Source organism: Podarcis tiliguerta, assembly GCF_965153285.1.
Source record: "Podarcis tiliguerta genome assembly, chromosome: 7".
Lineage (NCBI taxonomy): Eukaryota > Metazoa > Chordata > Lepidosauria > Squamata > Lacertidae > Podarcis > Podarcis tiliguerta.
In genome coordinates, this window is record NC_139540.1 from 29,927,016 (window position 1) to 29,952,706 (window position 25,691).

The following is a 25,691-nucleotide window of genomic DNA, read 5'->3' on the forward strand; positions in this document are numbered from 1 at the left end:
TACCAGTGATTGGATTCTGCAGGACCTAATTTGTAAGCAACGGCATGGCCTGCAACAGCTCTACTAACTCTCTCGTCCCGAGCGTAGAAGCCGGACGCCAAACGTATCGTGAAACCTCAGGGCTTGTACACATAACTTCCGACCTAATTAGTCAAAAACATCATTACTAAAATTATTCCAACTTCTTTTATTGCCATGCTATTATCCCTGGTCCCTTTTTAGATTCTCCGTTATTAAAGTTTAATTAAGCTTCACTGCCCTCCAGTGGTGCATGTTATGAACAACATTTCAGAAACTGCAAGTGGTCGAATAATGTGGAGAATAAATGATCTCAATCCATTTATAAACAAGGCGAAATATTACGCGGCGTCCACAGCTGAGCTATGCCTCACAGGACCATGTCTTAGCATTGAAAATGACTCAAAGCTATCCTCTGCATGTCATGTGAACGGTACAGGTTTGTTTTTTTAAGTAGCTGTGCAGCCAAGGGACGCGGGTGGTGCTGTGGTCTAAACCACTGAGCCTCTTGGGCTTGCCGATCAGAAGGTCAGCGGTTTGAATCCCCACAATGGTGTGAGCTCCCATTGCTCAGTCACTGCTCCTGCCAACCTAGCAGTTCGAAAGCACGCCAAAAAGTGCAAGTAGATAAATAGATACCGCTCCAGCGGGAAGGTAAACACCATTTCCATGTGCTGCTCTGGTTTTGGTGTTCCATTGCACCAGAAGCGGCTTAGTCATGCTGGCCACATGACCCAGAAAAACGGCTCCCTCAGCCTGTAAAGCGAGATGAGCACCGCAACCCCAGAGTCGTCTGCAACGGAACTTAACTGTCAGAGGTCCTTTACCTTTACCTTTTTAGCTGTGCAGCCAGAGACCATGACTCTCTATATGGCTGGAGAATGAGTAACAAGGAATAAGAATCAGGGCCAGCCCTAACATTAGGCAGAATGTGGCAGCTGGCTCAGGTGGCAGAGGCTGAGGGGTGCAGAGCAGACTGAGCTGTGACACAGCCCTGTGCTCCCTAAGCTAGGTTGTTGTTGCTACTGAGGACAATGGTGGAGCAGAGAGCAAGGAATCTTGATTAACTGTTTGTTGCTTTGTGTGTCTGTGTTTAATTTTGCCCTTTCCTAAAATTTATTTATTTATCTGTGTGTGGTGGCTTTCTTTTTTTTAATCTACCAAAGAATATGATAAAATAAAAGAAGAATTAAGGGGTTTTCTTAGGACGGTGATGTATGCTGTGTCCTGTTGGTCTAATGGCAGTGGCACTCGCCCTTCTCCTGATAGGAATGCTCTGTGGGAGAGGGGACACCCAAAATTTGGGGAGGTTGAGGAGGGTCAGTTGTGGTGGGGAGTGAAAAATGTTCCTATTTTCATCTGAGGAATGTTTGTAGTATGTGCAATTTAAAACAAAGGGGAGCAGCAAAGACCATGCTCTTTCTAACTCAGGTTTAATTTCATGGGGAAATGTTTGGTTTTTTTTATGAGTATGTAAATACATGTTGGGGAAAGAGTACCGTGGCTGAGGGAACAGAACAGCTCAGTGTTTCTGTATCACCATTGCGGCAGGGTATGCGTGTGTACGTGCTGAGAAAAGTGGTGTGTGACAACCCTGCAGTGTAGTCTAGTGTTGTTATCCAGTTGGGCTTTTTTTAAATGGAAAAGTTGTTGGGGTTAAACTGACCAGTTACATAGGGCTGTGGCAACATCACATTCATTCTGTGACCTCTGATCTCAAGCAAGGAGACAGCAGGGTGCAAATAGTGTCAAAGGAGCAGCAGAGAGGCGTTAAACAATCTACTGTTTGGCTATTGTGTTTATTTTCTTAGTACATCTGCTTTTTTATTCTTTTTCTTTGAATCAACCTTGCCCTCGCACCCTACTCCACCTTTTTTCGTGAATGTGTATTTTACCCTGAACTATGTTGCGAGATGCTCTGGTCTAAGCCCACATAAGCCTCAGCCCACTTGGTTCCTATGCTCCGCGGTTATAATATCTTTATAAAACTGGTTAGTCTACTCCTGTTATTGTGTGTTTTTAAAATCACCCTAGGCTCTGAGGGTAAGCAGTGTGTTGGCTCAGCTGCAGGAGCTGCCGGAGCAGCCGAGTTATTGCACACCAGTAAGCAAAGCTGTGCATATGATGGCGCTTTTAAAGTGCTGTGAAGCTTGAAAGCTTGCACACCCTACCCAACAGATGCAACTTCAAATAAAAGGCATCTTATCATTATCTACTGCGTGCCTCTCGTCCTTTGCAACTATCGCAGTAATAACACTCCTTCATGAAAGGTAATAATAGCTGTGATTTCTATTGATAATTCAGATTTTCTAGGGCAGGAGTGATTGCTGATTGCTGATTTTCTGATCATTTGCCATTCATTACTATGCTATTGATCCACCTGTGAAGTATACAAAATTACCAGATGTGTCCCCATCCTATTAACTGCGAATGTATATGGCTGTGTTTGCAATATAATTATACATTTGACTAAGGTCAGTGATGCCATTTTGTCTGGAAAGTATAAAGACCAGTGTTGCCCAATGCGGGCATTTATCTTGCCTGGTGCAAATTTCCAGAGATACGCTTCCTTCTGCCCAGGTTTCCTTGCACCTTCTATTTGATCCGTTTTATAGGAAGAATCTTGATTTTGTTCTTCTGTCTCTCCTTCCACCCCCACCCCCTCTCTCTTTAATTGTGTACAATGAGTGCAGGGAGTGCACTTTGTATTGCATATTCATGATCATTTCTGGTCATGATGATATTGATATGTGGTCCTGCATTCAGCTCTTACCTGTGGCTCCTGGAAGCTGTCAGCATGCAACAGTGGCTACACCCCAGGAAACGGCTTTGAATGGCCAGCTAAGATAGCAAATGGGTCTCAAACCCTCAGTCACTTACGGACTTCCCCTGCATGTGAAGATGATCTCTGGTGGATTGAACAATTGTGGGTCCAATGGTCAAGAAGGTGGTTCCTGCACATGTTGAGGGAAAGGAAGGGCAGATGGTGACTGTCCACCTGGGAACATAGTCCATCTTAAACCTCTGCTGCCTTGCGGCTATTCTCATTCGTGAGAAAGGATTCAGGCATAAACCCTGATGGAAAATCTTCAGGAGAAGAAGATGCCCAGAAGTAAACCCTACACAAATCCAGAGTGGAGTCCCTAAGATGGTTGGATGGTGTCTTATATGCTTCTTTCCAGCAACTCCTGCAGCCAAGCTGGTGCCAAATGTATTGCTCTGCTTTCCTTTGGACCACATCAATGAGGTTGTGAGGGAAGTCTTGTCGTCTGGGCAGCCCAGGACATCCTTACACACTGCCCAGGCTTGCAGAGACATCATTTCAGTGCTGCTAACACAGCAAAAACAATGCAGGAAGCAGCAGTTTTGAGTTACCAGTCTCTGCAGCCACAGCAGGCGCTGTGATTCTCCAGAGATTTGATTTCACCCCAGTGTAGGTGCACTGCATTGTCTTTTGAGGCAGACGGGTGCCAACAATGTATGTTTTTTTATCCAATATTGTATATGTAGATGATTTTAATTCTATGAATGGTTGATTGTTTTCTAATGATTGTTTTTCCTATGGCTTTAGCGATTCTTGTTTTTAATCTGTAAGCCGTCTTGAATCCCATCAGGGGAAAAGGTGGGGCATAAATAAATAAATAAATAAATAAATAACAATAATGGGTTGAATCCCACCCATTCTGTATATATCTTATTGTACTAAATGCTAGTCATTGAAATACCAGCTCCACCTCAGAAGTTTGTGGCTGGTTGCCTGCCTTGTAGATTTAGGACTTGGATGTCTTCCTAAATCCAAAACACACCTATTGCTGCATTGTAAACCATTCAACACTGCTAAAATAAACGTGTTCCGTTAAACATGTTCCAAACTTACTCCTTACCACAGGCTTGATGTTAGATTTTTGCAAGCTCCCGTTGCATATACACCGCATATTTCCAAATAGACAAGGTTTCGCTTTGCTGGCATATTATTACACTTTGAACAGTCTCTCAGAATGCCGCCATAACAAAGGCCGTTCTTGAGACTCTTCTGCCCCCACCCTCGTATTAGCAATGTGACACTGATAACCCCCACACCTTCTCAATGTCAGGCTGCCTTTCAGTGACAATTAAAGAACTTCAACTGAGCTGATCTCAGAGAGAGTAGTTCATGTCCTCCCAAAAAGCATGATTGGATCATCATACTCATACTTTACCCTGGAGAGGGAGCCCATTGTATGTTGGAGAGCTCGCTTTTCACAAATGTTCTTTCTTTTTCACAGTTAAGTCTACAAGGTGGCTTGATGGATTGAGTGCAGGAGTAGGTAAGGTCCCCATTGTTAAGATTCATAATAGCACAGTCCTTGGGCCTGGCTATCTTTTCTTACCTAACAGACCTTACAGCTTGCGTCTTTACCTTAAAAAAAAAAAAAAAAATCAGCTATTTTAAATAGGTTTGGAAGTGTTTTTTTCTTTTCATACCCTCTAGGTATGCTTAAGCAAACTGCAAATTTTAAATAGTAAATCTTTTCTACATATCAGTACAATGATGTATATGCAAAATTAGCCCTGAGATCACCGGTTGAATGTTTTGACTGTTTTCATAATATTTTTAAAATTGATTTTAGTATGCTTTTTGAAGAGTTGTTTTATCATGATGTATTTTCCGGCCTCGGCTGCTTTGGAGGAAAGGGTGGGACACAAATCAAACAAATAATAAACCATCTCCATGTCACAAAATCTGTGTCTATTAGTTTATTGTAGATTATATTATTTTAAAAGACAGAAAGAAAGAAGGGTTAAAAGAATGAACAGCGTTCTTGAACCAGCAGCCATTTCCCCTCCACGAGATCCTCCAGTTACACAGAAGGCAGATTTATAAATCCACAAAATTAAGGTAAAGAGAGGCCACGGAGAATTTACATTCCTAATATACAGGAAATGGTTGCGAATGTAAAAATACTAGGAAGATCTGACATTATTTGATAATGGGATTTTTGAATTCCAGCTCAGTCTTGTTTTACGAGGTTTTACTAAGCATGGCAGCAGAAAAGTATTGAATTTCAGGAATGCAGCATTAGAATTTAGCAATCAAGATACACAGAGCCAGATGCTGAAGTCCTCCCTTTGAGTGCCGCCAGCAGGAGCTGCATAAGGCGATCAGGATTTACCTTCTATAACCCTGTAATAAAAAGAAATATTAAAAGTGCAACACTGTGGAAAAGGGTTGTGATTCCCAAGAGAAAGCTTAAATTAAGACTCAGCTCACAGCACAATGTAAGCAGAATAAGCAGGCAACTGAATATAGCTGGTTGTTTTGCTTTTTTTATTTTTATTTAAAAAAGTAGACCACACATGAAATTCACAATAGGCTGCTCATAGGTAAAACTGAACAGGATCGTGTAAGAAAATACACAAGGAATATATGTAGTGAATGTTGCTTTGTGATGAAAAGGTGTCGTTCCATCGAAGAGAATGGATGTTTGCCAAGGAACTATGGAAAACAATTGGAACGTGTTGTGTGAAACCCCCACGTAGTATGACGGAGAGAGTAGAGACAAGCCGCATGCTTCCCCATGTGGGTGTGTTTACTTCAATATTGTATCTATGGAGTACAGTCAAACATCGGTTCTCGAATGGCTCCATTTTTTAACGTTTTGGCTCCCAAATACTGAAACCCCGGAAGTAAATGCTCAGGTTTTTGAACATTTTTTGAAACCCGAACGTCCAACGCAGCTTCCATTTTGAGATTCCCTATTGAATTGAGGCTTCCGCTTTCAGTTTTCGGTTTTTGAGTGTTTCAGAAGTCGAATGGTCTTCTGGAATGGATTGTGTTTGAAAACCGAGGTTCCACTGTATTTCTTTGTGTGCATGATGACCTTTACTCATAAATTAAGAAACTGCACTGCAGGATTCCTTAGAAGAGAGTTGGGGATCTTGTGGGTCCTCCAGTTGTTGCTAGGCTTCAGGTTCCATCAGATCCCGATGGCCAAATCCCAATACTCCAACAATATCTGGAGGGCCACTCCCCAGATTTTATGTCTCCAGAACTGAATTATAAGCACATATATAGGGTTGAGAAAAGAGTTAGCGTATAGAAGGTTGGCACCACAGGAAAAGGGGATCAGGGATGCCCTAGATGTGGGACAAAGGTTCAAGAGTGCTCCCTGAAGTACAGAGAAAGTGCAACAACCAAACTAAACCTCATGCATTTGTTGAAAACAAAGAGGCAGTGAGCTTATGAAAATAGGAAACCCATTATAAAGTGCTGACTGTATCATTTATTTTGAGGCTGAAGAACACTGAGTGTAATTTTAAAAAATGTATAGAGTAAGAAGCAGCTAATTTAAAAATAATTCAAAACACATGTATATGTGTGTGATAAATAATTGGGTTGTGTGAAATATGGAAAATATGTGCAATTGTAAGGAAATAACACTCATAACTCATGAGATTACAAGCAGCCAAAACAGTATTACAGAGCCAGAAAAACCACTTACAAAGGGGAATAAAGAAATTCCACCAGTAATGGTTAAATGGGGTGTTTTATTCGTTTATAATATTTTTAATATATATTTTAAAGACGAAAAGCGAAGCAAGGCTATCTGCATCCGGGCAAAACTCATAATGCTGAAGAACAAAGGGAAAACGGGGCAAGGGAGCCTTGTGATCCTTTGCAAAGAAAACCCAAAACGTGTCTCCACTGCAGCAGAAATAAGACGAGCTACAAACAACTTCTCCTCCCACCCCTCTGACAAAGCTGTGCATTTTTTTTCCATACCATTTTGCAGTTTAACAAATTTGTTCATCTCTCAAGATAAAATGGCATATTTTTTGACGCTAACATGATGTAATGCAGAGCCATGCAGCGAATTCTTTTGTGTTTAAATTATGCAAGTAGATATTTTCTGTAGCAGGAAATTTGTATAAAAGAAGGCAAGGAAGGCTCGGAAATGGGCAAACCTGCACACTTGCTTTAGTTCCTGTCGAGCACAAGGTGTTGGGGACTCAGTTGGGGCACCACTGCTCAGCATTATCTGCCATTAACGTTAGCTTCCATTGCAGTGTAGTGGGTAGAATGTTGGACTAGGATCTGACAGACCAAGGTTCAAAGTCACTTGGTCACCATGGGCCAGTCACAGTCTCTCAACTGAACAGACCTCATTGGGTTTGTTAGGATGATAAAATTGGAAGGTATCCCAGCTTGAGCTTCTTGGAAGAAAGTTGGGAGATAAATGCAATACATAAATAAACAAATCTACTATATATTTTGGGAAATGTTTTCTCCATCTGTTCTCCGTGGGTTTGGAGGCCTCTCACGATATCGTTGGCAAAATCAGGACAAGGGTTCCTGAGGTGGGAGCAGTGGTTATCTATCAATGTCTGATGCCAGCTGCTATTTTGCATCAGGATAGTGGTCTGAAACATTACTTTGGAGTGACTTTGCTCTATTTTTGGTGTGACAGGTCCAAAGGCAGTATCCATTTAAAAATCACATTATGATTTTTTTTTGTTTCTGTAAACTCCCAGGGAATGCTGGGCACATCCTACTAGTAAGTAAGTAAGTAAGTAAGTAAGTAAGTAAGTAAGTAAATGCTGAAGACCTACCTAGATTGCTCAGCTTAATCTTGGAGAATGTCAAAATTCTTAATCAAATTGGTGGCTTCCAGATGTGGTTGGACTTCCATTTTCCTCAGGTCTACCCAGTCAGAGATGATGGGAGTTGTAGTCCAAAACATCTGAAAGGCACCAGATTGAGGACGGCTGACCTAAAGCAGGCATAGGCAAACTCCAGCCTCCAGATGTTTTGGAACTACAATTCCCATCACTCCTAGCTAACAGGACCAGTGGTCAGGGATGATGTGAACTGTAGTCTCAAAACATCTGGAGGGCTGGAGTTTGCCTATGCCTGACCTAAAGGATAGTGTACTGAAACGTTAAGAATATATTTGATGAGCTGCCTGGCACACCCAAGTCTACAATTTCATCCCACATCTGAGAAAAACATTATTCCTTTTTTTTTTTTGAAGCTGTACTTTCTTTTAAAAAAGAATAGCATTTTTCATATGAGATGGTTTAGCATAGGAATTTGTTGCCACTTCCTGTCTTCTTTGCTTATGAAATATTTTTATTTCTCTCTATTATGCTAATCCGTGCTCAAGCCAGACTCCATGACTTACCTTCTGTGGAGCCCTTCTCCCAAAATGATGATTAATGAAGGCCCTACTCATTAGAAATGAAAACAAACCTCTTTTTTTGTCAATAGCAGCAAATTGTTCACGCCAACAAACCATCATCGCACATGCTGCAAAGGAGAAAGCAAATATGGCCTACTTTCCAATTCCAAGACTAATTAGAAAGGAATGCACCTTCCTTAGACTATAATGTGCCAAGGCATATGACTCTCTGCAGCACTTTTATTTCTGAATTCTTTACAAACAGAATTTCCCATGCGATTTTATTGTTCTCTAAATGTGAGGCTATGGGACAGCAATCTAAGGCCCCAGCCAGTGAAATGAAGTCCTTCCTTCCTTAAGCAAACCTTGTGTGTAACGCCATTCATGTGCCAAGCACAGGTCACTGCTCCAAAGGGCTTACAATATATGATTTTGCATGGTATGGAAACAGAGGAAGTAGAAGTGAGTGGAGGCAGTAAACAGGGCAGTCATGTGTAGCTACTCCATTGCAGTTACTTAGGTTTTGATCTAGTAGGGCATGGGAACTAGGTGCAGTAATTCCTGGACAGCTGGCTTTTCAATGCGGAGCTCACAGCCAGTAACCAAGAAGGAGAGAGGGAGGGGTGAAGCAGGCAGGTGGTTGTGCAGAACCGGGAACAGCAATGGGAGCATAGGATTGGCTCCACTGCTGCCCTTGTACTGCACCAACCTCCTCCTCTTAACTACCAGCAGTGACCCATCCAAAGCAGGTTGGAAGGAGGTCTACCGTCTATGTGTGTATCAATATATGCATATAGCTCTCTTCTACCCAAGGTGGAACTCTGATTTGGTCAAAGCTCCTCTTAATGTGTAGACGCTCTTCCTATGTAGTCCAAATGTGTAGATAGCATGGGGGTTCTCCAACTCTACAATTCTGTGATTCTGTGGATGTGTCAGTGTTGAGGGAGTTCTAGCCTATATGGTCCTGTTTCTCCTTCCCCACCCTACCACGTGTTTTTTCAACATGTGCAGGAGGGTCATCCCAACCGCCTAATATGAAGATGTACACAGTGATTGTTTAACAAATTTTTAGTATAGCCAGTCTTAGTTTAATGGTTAGAGCATTTGACGGATGCTGGATAGAGTCAGGTTGAAATCCCCATTCAGCCATGAAGCTCACAAGATGGTCTTGGAAGAGTAAACCCTTCATATAACACATAGGCTCACAAGACTGTTTGGGGCATAAAATAGGTAAGGAAAAACCAATCACACAACCCTGAGCAGGATAAACAATGTCCTAAAGCAAACCATTGTACCCCAAAAGGTTCTCAAGCTCATTTGGCACCAGATCTGTTGCAAATGTACCTCAATCTTGCTCATTTGAACTGACCAATTGGATGGTTGCTTATTTGCAAAGTTCATTCAACCCCCCCCCCCCCGAAGCTTGTACATACAGAGACTTAGCCTATTTCTTGTGTCTGCTTAGAAGTACTGATCATCACCTGAGAAGACTTCACAGTGAATCTACTTATGTACGTAAGTTCTTTCCAACTTCAGGGGCCCATTGAGTGTTTCAAGGCAGAACAGATCTTTTCGTTGTCAAGAGATTTGCAATGTGAAGGATTCACATGGGCCGGTATGTTTCACAAGCGCCACTGGCCATACCAATATGACGTGCACTTACTACCCAATCTCTCTGGTTTCCCTATCTGTAAGTGCCTGAGGTGTAAAGGTATTTTGGCAGGATAAAGCTTTGTTATGTCATAGATGTATCATAAATTTAGGACATAGTTGCCATAATTGAAGTTTCTGCTCTGGAGAGATTCAAGCCAACCCAGCAGCAGAATTAATTATTGCCTCAGGAGAGAATCACCTGCCATATCAAGATCAAGTTCTTTAGGAAAGATAAATTCTAGAGTCTTACTAGCTTGCTATAGTTCATCTCTGTGTTCGGAATTCCAGCCTCGCTAAGTGTTTCATTTTGCTCTGATTTGAATATCATGCTTGAGGGCTTTTATACATTTTTTCTATGTAAATTGCCTCCTTCACGGAATTTACATGCATGTCAGAGTCTTCTGTTCAGGGCGCACCATTTCCAAACTGATCTGCCGTTGCTCTGCTATGCAGCTTCATGTTTACATAAAGTAAACAGCACAACGAGATATATCACAAAAGACACAAGAGTCAATATGACAGTTCTCACAAAAAGAAGACGTGATAAAAATGAGAGCTGACAGAGAGGCAAGATTTGCATTAGAAGAAAAGGGACTGGTTGGTATATTCACATACATCACTTCATTTCCCATCACTGAATGACTCAGAACAGAAGAAGGAAAGGGCACTGCCAAGGGCAGGGCTGGTGCCAAATTTGGCAGGCTCCTTTGTGCCCCCTGGGTGGGGGTCATCGGTGGCAGCATCCTTCCCTTCTCCTACCTTGGTGGTGTGAGGCAGCTCAGCAAAAATAGCTGGTCTAGGTGGCAAGCGCTGCTGTTCACACCAACTCTTAAATATCCACAAAATGCCTCTGGGACCCCAGCAACTCTGGTGCAATGCAATGTCAGGCCCCAGAATACTTGTGCAGGAGTTTAACAGTGAGTGGGGAGGGGAGGACAGGGAGACATTTTATTTTTTGACAGCCAGGTCTAGCTTTCAACCACAGTGAATTGTTTTCACAGTGCACTCCAATTACAGTGATTTGGAGGAGGGGCGTTGTAGCAAACAAACGTTGTTCTTCACGTGGGTCATCATTCTCATCTGAGTTTTGGCTGTGAGCAGAGCAATGAATGTAAAGTTTACCTGTGTACAATAGGCTCCACCCAGGGAAGCAAGAGGCATGATCAAGGTCCGAGGACACATTTCAGCCAAGAGAAAACAGTCAAGGAGGCTGCCAAGCAGGGCCAGTGAAGGGTATGACTTAGTGAGAGAAGTTGTGGCCTGGGCCAGGCAGAGATGTGGAAGGGCTGCATTTGGCTCATGGGCCTGAAGTTTCCAACCCCTGCTCTAGAATTTCATCCCGTATCTGGGAAAAGCATTATTCAGTTTCTTGAAGCTGAGAACAGATTTTTTACTCTGGCTTTTTGCAGTGTTATAAACTTTGCTAAAGACCATGGATTAAAAATACTTAACAATACTGGCAACACTAAATACATTCTGCATACTCAGGTAGCATCCATACTGACTTTTGATGTTATTTGAAGGGGAAAACATGATCTGTACCATCAGCAGGAAAGTCAAAACAACTTCTTCTTCAAAGTTTTTTAATCTACTAAAGAGAACCTATGAGATGTTAAACACATTAGGAAACCAGAATGAAATTCTGTTGCACTTTTAAGGTTTTGTTTTTTTAAAAAAACAAAAACACAGAAAAAACTTTTCAGTTATTCAGAGGAAAAGACTTAGCTTTTTCAAGGCTTAGGGAGAAAGCTGAAGAGAGAGAAAAATGATGAGATCTTATGACCATGCTTGTTAACAGTTTGTGCCATTGAAATGAAGGTAGGCAAGGGCTGTCTGCAATTTCATGTGAAACCATTTTTTTCTTTAATAAGGTTGGCTTTTTAAAATAAGAGTTGACTTCTTGTGTTTAAAGTTTAGTGTACAAGGCTTTATCAAGGGAGAAAATGCTCTGACATATCTGAACATGGATAATAAATCTTTCCTTATTTATGGCCTTGCTATCCACATATAAATTTAGATCAGGGTGTGTTCAGTGCTTGATAAAGGTAGGACTATTCAATTTCTTATAAATATATTTCCTCTGGATTCTTCAGCATTCCTTCCACACCTCAAGATTCTTGTCTGCCCTCAGACAAGAGCTGACTGTCTCTTTAACTGGGGACAAACATAGGAAGAACTTGTGGTTGTATGAAGTTGCTTTAAACTGAGTCAGATCATGGGTCAATTTAGCACAGTACTGGCTACCCTGACTGCTAGCAGCTGCCCTGGATTTCATTTTACCCTGATATATGTATCTTTGTACGCATTAACTGGCTGAAAAACTGTGCTGCAAAATCCGAAGAAGTGCAAATTTCGAAGGGTGGCTGGATTTCGGTTCACATATTCTTTGGGGAAGTGTGAATTAGGTAGGTTCACCTTTAAATGTGAAATAACTAGCATTTCTACCCCATTCCTCCTCATGCCTCATGGTACCACCTGTTAATCAGCCATGAGAAACCTGGGATTCCCAGAAGTACCTGATGCCACACACTGTAAATCAGTGGGTCCCTCTTTGTTAAGTGATCAGTTCTTATATATTCACCAGGTAATCACCTTTGTGAGGACCACCCAATGCAAGGGAAGCTGCACACACCCCAGTCTCTAATTGCTTCCATATGCCAGGATTACAATACACTTCTTTTCCTCTGGGTTCTCCAGCATTCCTTCCTCACCTCAAGATTCTTGTCTGCCCTCAGAACGGTTCCCTTTTCCACACACCTCCTTGGAGCCTTGTTTTCTGCTTCTTACACCTCTCCTTCCACAGCTCATGAACATCTGGCTGCCTTCAGGACCATCCTTGCATCATCGCTCCATGTGGTGGATAGGTCTCTGTCATAGGTGTCTGCTTTGCACCATTGTTAAATTTATCTGCTGTTATTTTCTGCATTCTTTTAAATTGGTTTTTTTCTGAATTTTGTAGACCGCCTTCAGATGTGTGCAGAAGGCGATTCATTAATGAACAACAACTCCTTTCCCAGTCTGCAAAGGTCAGGAAAAAATACCCCCCCTCTCTTTCTCTGTGTGTTTTCAAACATCAGAATATCATCCCTGGTTATGTCTTTCTAGTTATGATGCTGCCTTCAATGCTGTCCTCGAATATGTAATATGGACTCTGCTGTCCTGAACTAAACAATCTTGTTTTTCATGCTCAGCTCCTTAGTGTTTTTGTTCAAAACATGCTAGGCTCACTTTACCAACCTGTCCCCCAGAAAAAAAAAAACCAACAAGGGTTGAAGAAGGAAACAATTGCTTAGTAAAACATTTGAACTGAATTTCCTACTCCACAGTCATTCATGTTCCAGATTGGCCACCGTCCTGAACATGCAGGTGTTTTTGGAAACATAGAAGGAACATAGGGAGCTGCCTTATACTGAATTGGACCATCTATCTCACTGTCCTCTATACTGTCTGACAACAGCTCTCCAGGGTTTGAATGCAACTAGAGATGCCAGACATTAAATTTGGGACCTTTGGCATGCAAAGCAGATGCTCTAGAACTGAGCTACAGTCCCCCACCAAAAAAAGTGTGCTGCAACTGAGCATGATAATAAAACTGGTCTCTCCTTGGATGTAATTCAATTAAAATATTGTAACAATAGTCATGATAGCATTGCTGCCTCATTTGTTTGGATTACAAAACACAATTACTAAACTAGATGCAACAACATAAATGAATGAATGCATCTCCGTCATGATTAAACTTTTGTAGATAGAAACTACTCTCTCAGTGTGTTGCAGACCAGCAAGACTATGGTACGGATGAGAGGGGTTAACTATTTTCTCCTCTTATTGTTTTCCCATTGAAAATTAACTTCAGAAGCCTCTGTTTGCTCCAAATAGAAAAACATAGGTGTAAACTGGGGTGGGGGTGGGGAGACGATGACGACAAGATACTAAAGTACTATAAAATCTATATCTATAAATAAATGGATATATTTTAAAGTTTTCTTTGAATGAAATAGTTTTATCCTTATGTTTAATAAATATACCCATTTATAATTTATGTGTTTTGTTATGCATGATACATATTTTTAAAGTAGTATGGTAAGTTTAGATTTGACAAGATGATCAATACAGCATATATTTAATTTTTTTCTTATGATTTATTTTCCACTAGGAAAAAAATGAAAGCAATTTCCCAAATGCTTCAACGTTTCTGAAGATTTTACCCCTCAGGGCCCCTACACTTTCATGGTATGCTGGGATGCATTTATTGACATGCAGCATTTGGTCAAGCTTAAATATCTATGGTGAGGTGGCGACTGGAAGAGGCAGAGTTCGCTCACAAAGTCTGGCAGGTCTGCTTGTGAGCACTAAACAGTAATCTCAGAATGCCACTCAAACTGATGCATATGGAGGCATTTGGACCAGTTTCTGGTCAGTGACATGCTGAATATATGCAAGAATGCAGATTATAACCTAGATATGTAGGGACACAGTAGCAGTGGCTTTTCAGAGCCCTCATATTGTCTTTCTTGAAAGGTCTGGAAATGCAGAAGCACGACAAATCTTCCCAAGCTGACACAATTTAGAAATGCACGTTATTGTTTCAAGTTGATATTCTGCCTTCAAGAAAGGATACCAAAGTGACATATTGAAGTCATAAATTGCTGGTATGTCAATTTGCCTAGTAATATCTTCCATTATAAGCAGTGCTATTTTTCTAGAAAAAGAGATGCCAGAACTTGCCATTGATGCCTCCCTTGTTCTCTTATAATGGCAATGATGCCCACCTGAGAGGTTCCAGAACTGAGATCTAGTGAGTTCCGGCTGGAAAAAAAAAACCAACCCTGATTATAAGCTTGATTTGGGGACAACAGATTATTACATAAAATAAGTGGATCTTCTAGGGAGCCCTGGGAATACTGAAGAATGAACAAAGGGTATACTTGTTATTGTTTTTTAAGACTTTCTTGATAGCTCCCGTCTCAAATTGCTCTTCAGTTCAAAGTTTCATTTCAAGACATATCAGATATGCCATATAAACAATTAGTGGGCCTTGGTTGTAATAAAAATCGCTCTGATTGCTGCTTATAGTAGTTGACAACTGCAAATAGTTCACGCTAGAAAAATGCACTGGACCCAATCCAACCATATGAATTGTGCAACCCTGTCAAACAAGGAGTAATCATGCCAGTGACTGTTTCTTTTTGGGGGGGTGGGGTGGAAATAGGAATAGTGTGCAGAGTAGAAACTTGTTTGTCCTCCTACTCCTCTCAGACAAATGAACAAGCGGCGTTATACACTATTTTTGTTCTTATCTTGTATTTTTATGTTGTGAACCACCCTGTGATCTTGGATTAAATACAAATTTAATAAGCAATAATAATAGCTAACACCAAGTCAGACTGTTGGTCTATCAGTACGGAGTGGCCCTCACTGACTGGCAGTGGCACTATAGGGTTTTGAGGCAGGGGCCTCTCATAGGCCCACCTGGAGATGTTGGGTTGTTCAACCTGGGATCTTCTGTATGCAAAGATGCAAAGCAGATGCTCAACCACCAAGCTACAGCCCTTGCAGGGCTACTGTTATGTACTGAAGTTCTCCCCCTGGGCCAGCAGGGGGATACTGTAGATAGATTTTACTCAGGTCCACATATGCAAATAAGGGATTGAGAGTGAAATTCAGTGATTGGATAGTTACAGAAAATGGTTACTGTTGCGTTCTAGTTGGGCTCTATATAAGCAGGCTGGCTGAACCCTTCAGTTCAGTTCTGTTCTGGCCTGTGAATAAACAAGAGCTGTTTGAAGAATCGCTGTGTCGTCTGATAAGTTCACCCACAACTTAACAGCTACAACCAGTGTTATCACTGGGAGTGGCAAAGTACATACAGCCCTGTCTGCCAGATGAATTTGGGGGGATTCGCTTCAGCAGCCGCCTCTATCTCAGCATCATTACTATTGGTTTCCAGCTAAATCAAACATTATTTTACGGAGTTAAGATATGAAACTGCTGTAAATAAATGATCCAAAGTAAGTGGCTTGCAGTCATTCTCCTCTTGTCAGCAGAGACTCCTGTAGGTTACAATCCCGTGTAGTTTGGGGCTAGAAAGGGCAACACTGACTGGCATTAAGCTGAAGGAGAGATTTATGCAAGGCTGTGATTAACATATGTTTACACATTGCTTTGCTGAAGTTCCACAGAGAGATATTGTGATTAAGTAGCAAGTGCAATTAATCAACCAGAATGGTGGAAGCATAGAAGATGACAGACTAATACAAGCAACCAAATCAACCATGAGATGATGTTAGAAATTAGCATATACCACAATCTTTCATATTTATTTAGTATTTTTTTAGCGGTTCACCTCTGAGGCAGATGGAAATGAGGGAACTTCTAGAAAGGTGGTGGGCAAGTTGCCTATCAGCTATTTTCTTTCTATTCAGGAGACCTTCATTCAAATGGATTTTCAGAAGATAGCTTTGCATCAAGTGGTATACCATATACCACAGGATTTGATGGTTGGCATGCAATGATATTGAATAATATCTGTCAGTTGAAATATAATAGCTGTCTTGTTGTTTTTTAAACTTATTGCAGGGGTAATCAATAGGGTGCTCTCCGGATGTTGTTTGACTACAATTTACAACTTCACATCAGTCTAACTGCACTGTTCTCACACTTGCTCAGGATATGTGTATCTACATAGGTATCAGCAATCCCATGGTCTAGACATCCTGGTTCATTTAGGTCTTCCCTACTGTGTGTGTAGCTCTAATCTTTCTCTGTAACGCTAATCAATCATAGCTGTTACTTCACCCATTGGCTAAAAACACTGAAAGGGAGTTGCCCGTACTGTGTTTCCTGGTTTTAATTACCACATTCTTTCCTTGTAACAGAATATTATCCAGCAACCTCTTCAAGGTGGGCCAACTGAGGGACCATTCATAATGTCAATAACAAAACCATAGATATTTCTGTATCCCAGAAATCCCACATGAGAGTTCTGTATCCCATTTACACTCATTATTTCCCACGCTAAAAAGTAAAGGTTGCTTATCTCTCTCTTTTTTTTTTGCCATTGGAATACAATAGGCAAAAATACCTGTTTGCAATAAAAAAGATAAATACACTATACATGCCATTGTTTTGTACAGACACAGCTCTACATTGGTACCAAATGCAATTTAGCAATAGAAAATTAAAATGTTCAGTCTCTTGAGCAGTGAAACCACAAACTGGTTTATTGTTGCAGAAATATTTTTTTTAGAATGTGGGGAACAGCCCTTCTCATTCACATTCCTCCTGCTAAGGTTTGTTAAACACCCATGGCTGGATTAACAGACCCTCCAAGTGTCCCTATTTTCCAGGGACGTCCCTGATTTAGAGAAGCCGTCCCGGTTTCTGATTTGATCCTGGAATGTCCCACTTTTCCTTAGGATGTCCCTATTTTCATTGGAGAAATGTTGGAAGATATGGTAGGATGGAGAACATTGGAGAAATACTGGAAGGTATGGAGTTATCTGACCCCTGAGCTATCTGAAGGCAATCCTGTATCGGGAAGGTTTTTTAAAAAAAATGTTTAATGTTTTATTATGTTTTTATATATGTTGAAAGCTGCCTAGTAAGATGTGTGGGGTATAAATAGTAAAATTATCATTATGGAGTGGGACATCCCTGTTTTCATCAGAAAAATGTTAGAGGATATGGATTAATCATTATTCTAAGTACCATTTCAGTGTACAACTCCCCAAAAAATCTGGGGCCTGGGTGGGTCACCATTTCTGCTTTTTGAAATGAAGTTTGTTTAAAGCTAGGGAAGAAAACACTTTAAAAAAATGAACTGAAGCAGGAAGAAGGAAGTTCAGGCATGGCTGGCAGAGAAGAGGCACATTCTGATACATACCGTTCCTTTGCTTAGGGAGCAAATGGGAGCTGAAACAGCCCGTTGGTTTTCAAAATGAACTGTGAGACCATGCCTAGACCATGTCCCCTTCCCAGGTTGCACCCTTAGTTGTCCCACTCCATGCCCTTCTCAAATGTTTCTTCCTAGCTGGAATGTGCCCTTGAACTGTGAACTTGCTTATCCTTTGCCTGGATGGAGATTCGTATTTGTAGAAATCTCTGATTTATGCGTAGTTGGAATGTAATCTACTTTACAAAGCTAATAGACACACCTATGGGTTTCACTCATTTTGGCCTCTGGCCCCATCTTGCACCGGCATTTACCCTCCAGAATGAATGAACCCATGGTTCCGAAAAGGGTTCCTCATCCCTGATATAAACCCATTTGCTCCCTTGTTTCACAATTCTGATAAAGAAGTTGTTTTTTTTTTAAAAAAAAAAACTTCTGTAGAAGCAGAACTGAAGTGCTAGCATTTCTCTGCCCCCTTTCCATCCAGAATTAGCCAACATTGCTGCAACCGTCTATTTATTTCATCACATGATTGTTTTAGTGTTATTTGAAGCACTATTTTGGAGCCAGACATAATCACATTATACAGTTCCCCACCTTATTAACTGGCAGAGAACCATTCCCCATTAGACAATTGATCCTGGGTAGATGAAGCCATTAAAAACAGCACTAATTAGCTGAAGATAGGAGACAGAAACGCAGGCTGTATCCTTTCCTTTCATGCTCCGGGAAGTTCATGTTCCAGACAAATAATAATTGATATGTACTCTTCCTTAATTGTGGATGTTAACAGCCAGCAGTATAATGACAGGCTGACAATCCCTGTCTAGCCCATTGTATGTTTAGTTTTGAATCCATGTACCACTGACTAACATTTCTGGTTAAAACCTGGATTTCAGAGAATGCACTTACAACATTGTCATAATCAGAGGTGGGCAGACTACATTAGTTTTCCGAATTACATTTAATATGTGCCCGAGTGTCTGTTGTTTTGTTGGCTTGGAGGACTGGATGTTCATAATTATGAAATAGCGAATGAGAATAGGAAAATAATGAGCAGCATGGAAAACCAAAAACACCTAAGCAGAGTCCTAAGTCGAAACAAAAGATAGCAGCCTTAAGTTCATGGTGTTGTAGGTCACAGGGCTAGGAAGTGATATATAAATACTGCGTTAAGTAAAACGGCACTTTTACCATCCCTCAAAAAACAATCACCTGTAGCTGAATTCTTGTGTCTCGTCTGCAGCCACTCCCTGTGCTGCTCTGGTAACACAAGAATGTCTGGGGAGGGAGGAGAACCTGAGACTTATTTATTATTATTATTAAGAGTAGGAGCAATATTAGCAATAGCAGCTGGCACAGCTGTGCAGGTGAGGCTGCATTGGTCTCCTGTCTTCCCAATGTCACATGACACTACCATATAGCAAGAGGGAGAAAGAACAGGCAGCAGGAGCTCCATGTGATGTGTGCATGGTGTGGAGCATCAGATTGGCTCTGCTGCCTTGTCCCACCCCTCTAGGTAAGCAGCAGCAACATGTGGAAAAGACAGGAAAGCAATGCAACCCCACCAGCCACTTCTTAGTGTTCAGGGGTCGTCAACCTTTTTATACCTACCGCCCACTAATGCATCTTTCTTGATGGTAAAATTACGTTACCACGCACCAGTGCTGCAGCAACATGTGCCATAGAACCCGCTACCGCCCACCTGGAATCCTGAAACTAGTGGGCAGTAGGGACCAGGTTGACTACCCCTGTTAGTATTAGTATTGATTGCAGGTTTTTATTTGTAATTTTTTGGTCTTGAGCCCAGAAATTTGCACGCATTTGCAAAGCACTAATAATGTGTTAGGTATAGCATGCGAAAGTTACCAAACGACACCTTTACCAAAGGTGTCATGGACTCTGAAGATGCTCGAACTCAGGACGAAAGGGAGAAACGTGCTAAAAGGAAGGCACATTTGGCAAAGCCTCACCATGACCAACTCCTGCCTGGAAACCTATGTCCCCACTGTGGAAGGACGTGTGGATCCAGAATCGGCCTCCACAGGCACTTATAGATTCACTGTTAAGACCATGTTCATGGAAGACAACCTTTACTCAGCTACAAATGATTGCCAAAGAAGAAAGAAGAAGAAGATAGCATGCAAAAGTTATGAAGTCCCTACCCAGAGATCTTATAATCGCCACTAATGGATTGGTCACCTGGCACCATGTGGAACGCTATTGAATCCTTCAAGTGCATCAACACACACACACACTTGCCTTGAGTCCAGTTTGGACTGTTAGAAATTATATCAGGAAGTGCAAGACTGAGACAGTGAAACTATGTTGGATCAACAGCCTGTCTACCTGCTCAGTCTGAAGAGTGGTCTCATCCCAAGTACACAGGGAGGAATGAGCCGATCAATATTCTAAAACTATGTAGGGCAGATGCACCCTAAAAATGCAATTTAGGAGTGGGAGAAGAAAGGGAAGTGGCATGTGGGATAAATGGAATGTTGTATATCTGGGTTGACATTAGGATAATTCTTCTGTTTTATTTATACTATGCTATTCAGAATTACTCATTATCAGAGAAAACAGCACACAACAGATACTCTGTTTGACTGATTGTACCTTTGAAGAAGCATCAGATTAATACAACCTGCATAAGGGCCAAGGCACAAGGACATTATGATTCAAAGAAATAGGAGATAATTGGAATCTGTCCTGATGTATGTCCAAATGTGGAAAGCCTGATAGCTATTAACGAAACAGGAAATTTAATGTCAAATATCAGCATTCAGCAAACTCTTCAAAACTAATGAGTTAAGCTGTTAAGATAAGATGTTTCTCCGTATATAAAAGGGCAAGAAATAAAACTACTAAAGGGAAGGAACTCCGTGAAATAAAACGATGAAGGCTGAGGCAGTGTGTTATGGAGACTGGCTGTCTACTCTTTACAAAGTGTAAGTCTTTGGTCAAGCAAATGTGGAACAAAAAGCCATTACCCAAGAACCCTAAGAGACCTGTAATAACCCAAGTTAACATGAAGTTATAGGGCATGATTTTCTTTTCTAATGAGGAACAGGGGGAACCCCTGATGCCGTAGTAGTGCCTGAATGGGAGACCACCAGGAGCCCAATATAAGCCACTCTGAGCTTTCTAAAAGCACCGGGAGCGCATATTAATAGAAAATGGAGCTACCCCAGATCTCACTGATGAAGATGTATTACCTGCAAGGCAGACACATTAAAAATACACAGCAACCTTGGAAGCCTCAACCCATGTCTGACTTCCTCACAAAGATATATGCCTTAGCAATTTCTATGTAACATTTCTTTAGGAACAAGAATTCCCTTACATGGCACAGCAACAAACGGAAGTTTACCATTGATAGTGGGTGCCAGGTTATTATAGCTCTTTGTCAAATGTACATCTGTTCCAAAAATGTACTTTCAAACATTTGTTTCTCACATTCACACATTACTGTATATTTTTAGGTACATGTCATAGGCATACACCCCTACCCTCAAACAAGTATCTGGTACAATCCCTTCCCATGTGGGTATAGTGGTCATGTGCAAAAGGATCCTCACAGATCCCCAAAAGTTTCTTCCGCCTCTACTGCCTGTGCATGAGTGTGCATACAGAAACCTATGAAGCTGCCTTACACAGAGTTATGTCATTGGTCCTTCTCGCTCAGTATTGCTTACACTGATTGGTAGGCAGGAATCTCTACCAGTCCTACCTAGGGATGGTTGGGGTTGAAAATGGGACCTTTTCATGCAACACCTGAGCTGCAGTGGACCATTACAGAGATCAGATGTGTGGGCAGAGGGCCAGACACAACTCTTCCAGCCTAAGCTTCTTCTGGTCAGCCAAGTGTCATGAGTTGAAGTCTGGAGGGCATGTAAAGGTAAAGGTAAAGGTACCCCTGCCCGTACAGGCCAGTCATGTCCGACTCTTGGGTTGTGCGCCCATCTCACTTAAGAGGCTGGGGGCCAGCGCTGTCCGGAGACACTTCCGGGTCATGTGGCCAGCGTGACAAAGCTGCTCTGGCGAACCGGCACCAGCGCAGCACACGGAAACGCTGTTTACCTTCCCGCAGGAGCGGTACCTATTTATCTACTTGCACTTGGGGGTGCTTTCGAACTGCTAGGTGGGCAGGAGCTGGGACCGAAAGACGGGAGCTCACCCCGCCGCGGGGATTCGAACCGCCGACCATGCGATCGGCAAGCCCTAGGCACTGAGGTTTTACCCACAGCGCCACCCGCATGTACAGACCACTCTTTGCTGCCTGGGCATGTTGCTTGCATGCATGTCCCTGTGCATGAGAGGAGAAACAGGGCTTTGTGGAGCCCTATGAACAGCTCCCCCCCCCCATGAAAGGGCATTGTTTCTGCACAGAGGAGGATTATAACCTAACCCAAGGTGTAGAGACGTCCATCGTGAGTGTCTTTAAATGACAAGCAATAAAAAGCTCCTATAAAAGGAAAGCAAGAGACAGTATGTAAGTGTGGACACTCAGAAAAAGAAGATTATGAGAAATCATATATATATATATATATATATATATATATATTCCTTGAGTGTCCACTTTTGCAGGCTGTCTCTCAGCTTCCATTTACGAGAGCTTATTTCTCTTACTTGTCATTCAAATACACCCACTAAGAGAATGAATAAATGCCATGAAAACTAGCAAGATGACATAATGAATGAGTTACTGTAAATGCCTCCAGCATAAAACAATTATGTACCTGCTATTGTCAAAAACATTCAACATTTTCTTTTGTTGAAAAGGAAGCAGCTATAAATTATTCACAGGGGCACTGAAAGTACTTCTTTTTTCTTTTTGGTTGCTACCAATTAATTCTTCCCTGAACATCCCCAGATATTTAGTTAAGGACAGAAAATTTACATGCAGAGTTTTGATTTTTCCATGGGGTTATCTAAATGAACATCCTTTTGTTTAAAATATAAAAAAATGACATTTGCGATGTGGAATGGTGAAATACCAACTTTGCATCTGTGAGCTGAGCACTGTTATAGGGGGTAATTTAGGCTCTGTTTTGCAACAGCAATGCAAAGCAAAGTAAAAATAAGAGCATTGCAAAACAATATATGTTGGCGTTCACGTTGCCCTTGTTTTATTTAAAAAAGAAATTAATAAAAATGAGGGAAATTGAATCAGATCATTATAATGTTGACTCAAGAGTGAATGCTTATTGATCGATCGATAGGAGCACTTACAGACTGTCACTATTTTCGGATGGGATTCAATCACGTAACAGCAAATTCAGGTTTCTCATTTATAGTCGATGGAGACTCTTGTTCAACAAACTCGCTTCTCCAAAAGATTGGATTTTTCACGATAAGGAAAGTGATGGGAAAATGCAATGGAAAGTGTGGGATAACACTGGTTTGATGCAACGTCATCTAACCCACCCACAAACAAATCAGGATTTAATGGTCATTCAATAGCCAACATCGTATAATCTTCCTGCAAGCAAATCAGAGAGAAAGCTCAATAAACAGGTTGTCTGGACATGCTATCTATCTGTGTCTGAGAAGAAGCAGGGGCCTGGGAAGGCAGATGGGAAGAAATTCTCAAAATTCTCAGGGAGAAATATCTTATGAGGTAAAAGCAGTAGACTGGCTTTCCTCCCTCAACAAATGTTTTCATCGTCAGACTTAGTTGCGCCACTGCCACAAAACTACAACAATCAGCAGCCTGCAGCCTGCCTTATTGAAGACACCTGTGTGAGGGCAAAACATCATTCGAGGCATGGTGTGTGTATGGTGTGTGTGTGTGTGTTTGTGTAAAATGGTGGCTTCCACTGACCAACCCAGCTGGCTACAACTGTTGTAGCGTCGTCACTGCTTGGGGCAATTGCTAAAGAAGATTTTTATTTTTAAGTTTATTTTTCACCTTCCTCCCAACATACATTGCAGGAGTCACAAATAAAAACACACAATCAATAGAAATATTTTAAAAACAATTAAATAAGTAACCCTATAAAAGCGTGTGTGTGTGTGTGTGTGTGCACATGCACACACACACAGATAGAACTATAACATTCACTGTCAGAAGACCATGTCACAACACCCAGTTAGTGGCCAAACGCCAGTCAAAACAAAAGTCTTTGTCTGCTGGCGAAAGGAAAGTAGAGAAGGGGGCAGTATAGCCGCCCGTGGAGGGGGAGCAGCCACTGAGAAGGCCCTCTCTCATGTCCTCAGAAAACGTGCCTGTGAAAGTGGCATGGCTGAGAGATTTTTTTGTAGCAAAACATGTAATGCCATTGATGCTTTCCTGGTAAGCCCCTCCCCTCCTTCCCAAAAATGTTTGAAAAATTCTTCTGCCCCCTGATAAAAATGGCTGAGATGTTTCCATTCACTTTCAGATTTCCAGTCTACTTCCACTCCATTTCAATGGCCAAGCACAACTTCTAGTACAATGAGGGCAAGCAGAAGAATGCTACACCATGCATAATTTTGCAAAGACCTACAGGTTCCCCTTTAAGACAGCATCTTAAAAAGCAGAGACATCACCTTGCCAACAAAGGTCCACATAGTTAAAGCTATGGTTTTCCCAGTAGTGATGTATGGAAGTGAGAGCTGGACCATAAAGAAGGCTGATCGCTGAAGAATTGATGCTTTTGAATTATGGTGCTGGAGGAGACTCTTGAGAGTCACATGGACTGCAATACGATCAAACCTCTCCATTCTTAAGGAAATCAGCCCTGAGTGCTCACTGGAAGGACAGATCGTGAAGCTGAGGCTCCAACACTTTGGCCACCTCATGAGAAGAGAAGAGTCCCTGGAAAAGACCCTGATGTTGGGAAAGATGGAGGGCACAAGGAGAAGGGGACGACAGAGGACGAGATGGTTGGACCGTGTTCTTGAAGCTACCAGCATGAGTTTGACCAAATTGCGGGAGGCAGTGGAAGACAGGAGTGCCTGGCGTGCTCTGGTCCATGGGGTCATAGAATCATAGAATCATAGAGTTGGAAGAGACCACAAGGGCCATCGAGTCCAACCCCCTGCCAAGCAGGAAACACCATCAGAGCACACGAAGAGTCGGACACGACTAAAAAACTAAACAACAACAGGTTCCCCTTAGCTGTCTCTCCCTCTATAAGATAAATAATCCCAAATGTTTTTAGCTTTCCTTTGCAGGGAGAATGCTCCAACCGGTTGCTCACTTTGATTGCCCTTTTCTGTACCTTACTGTCTTGTTTTTGTCCGATGATGCAGTTTTGCTCTCCCCCCACCCCCTTTGGATCTGCTTCTTTCCACCTTGGGACAAGAAGGAGCCTTGTCTGGTTTTTCATCTCTGTAACACCCTGGAAGGCTCCATTTGTTTGGACAGGCTCACTCTGACAGGATTCAAGAACTCCCCGACTTAGGCATAATTAGTCATTCATACAACTGAGGAACTGGGTATATACATTTATAACAATTTAAGCTGAGATGTTTCTTAAAATAATTCTGGAAATGTGCTTAATTATTAGGTACTAATGCCAATGCCAATGGCTTACAATATGATACCATAATGACTTCCCAGCAAACAATGGGGGAAGTGAACACTTCATCATTGTAAGCTATTTAGAAGACCCTGTCTAATATTAGTCTACGACTACTTAGCGAAATGAGAAAACAAACTGTAAAATCCTAACAGAAGAAACCCACTTCCTTTCCGAGTCTCAAGAGGGAGGGTTGGGCTGTAATAAAGCTTTGTTGTCAATTAAGCATATTTTTCATACCCTCATTAGCGCAAACGTCTATTTTAGGAAAGGATTTCTTGTTGCCGTTCAGCTGTAACATTTAGGCTTATGTTGGCTCCCAGAGTCTCTGCTTTAAAAAAAAACAAAAACGAAGAAAAGAGGTGTGTGTGTGTTGGGGGGGGGGATATCTTCCATGGGACGTGTGCGTGTGAGTCCTGTAACTGTTAAGTGTAATTAATAGCAGCACATTGGTAGAAAGTC

The 25,691-nt window shown here is 41.7% G+C and overlaps 1 long non-coding RNA gene across 1 annotated transcript in view; it reads left to right on the plus strand.

Moving 5' to 3' along the window:
• LOC310682595 overlaps positions 1–24,166 on the plus strand; it is a 56,492-nt gene extending 32,326 nt beyond the window's left edge. The window contains exon 3 of the long non-coding RNA XR_014514034.1: positions 24,108–24,166. This is a non-coding gene — a long non-coding RNA (uncharacterized lncRNA). The remainder of the gene's footprint in view (positions 1–24,107) is intronic.
• The last annotated feature ends 1,525 nt before the right edge of the window (positions 24,167–25,691 follow it).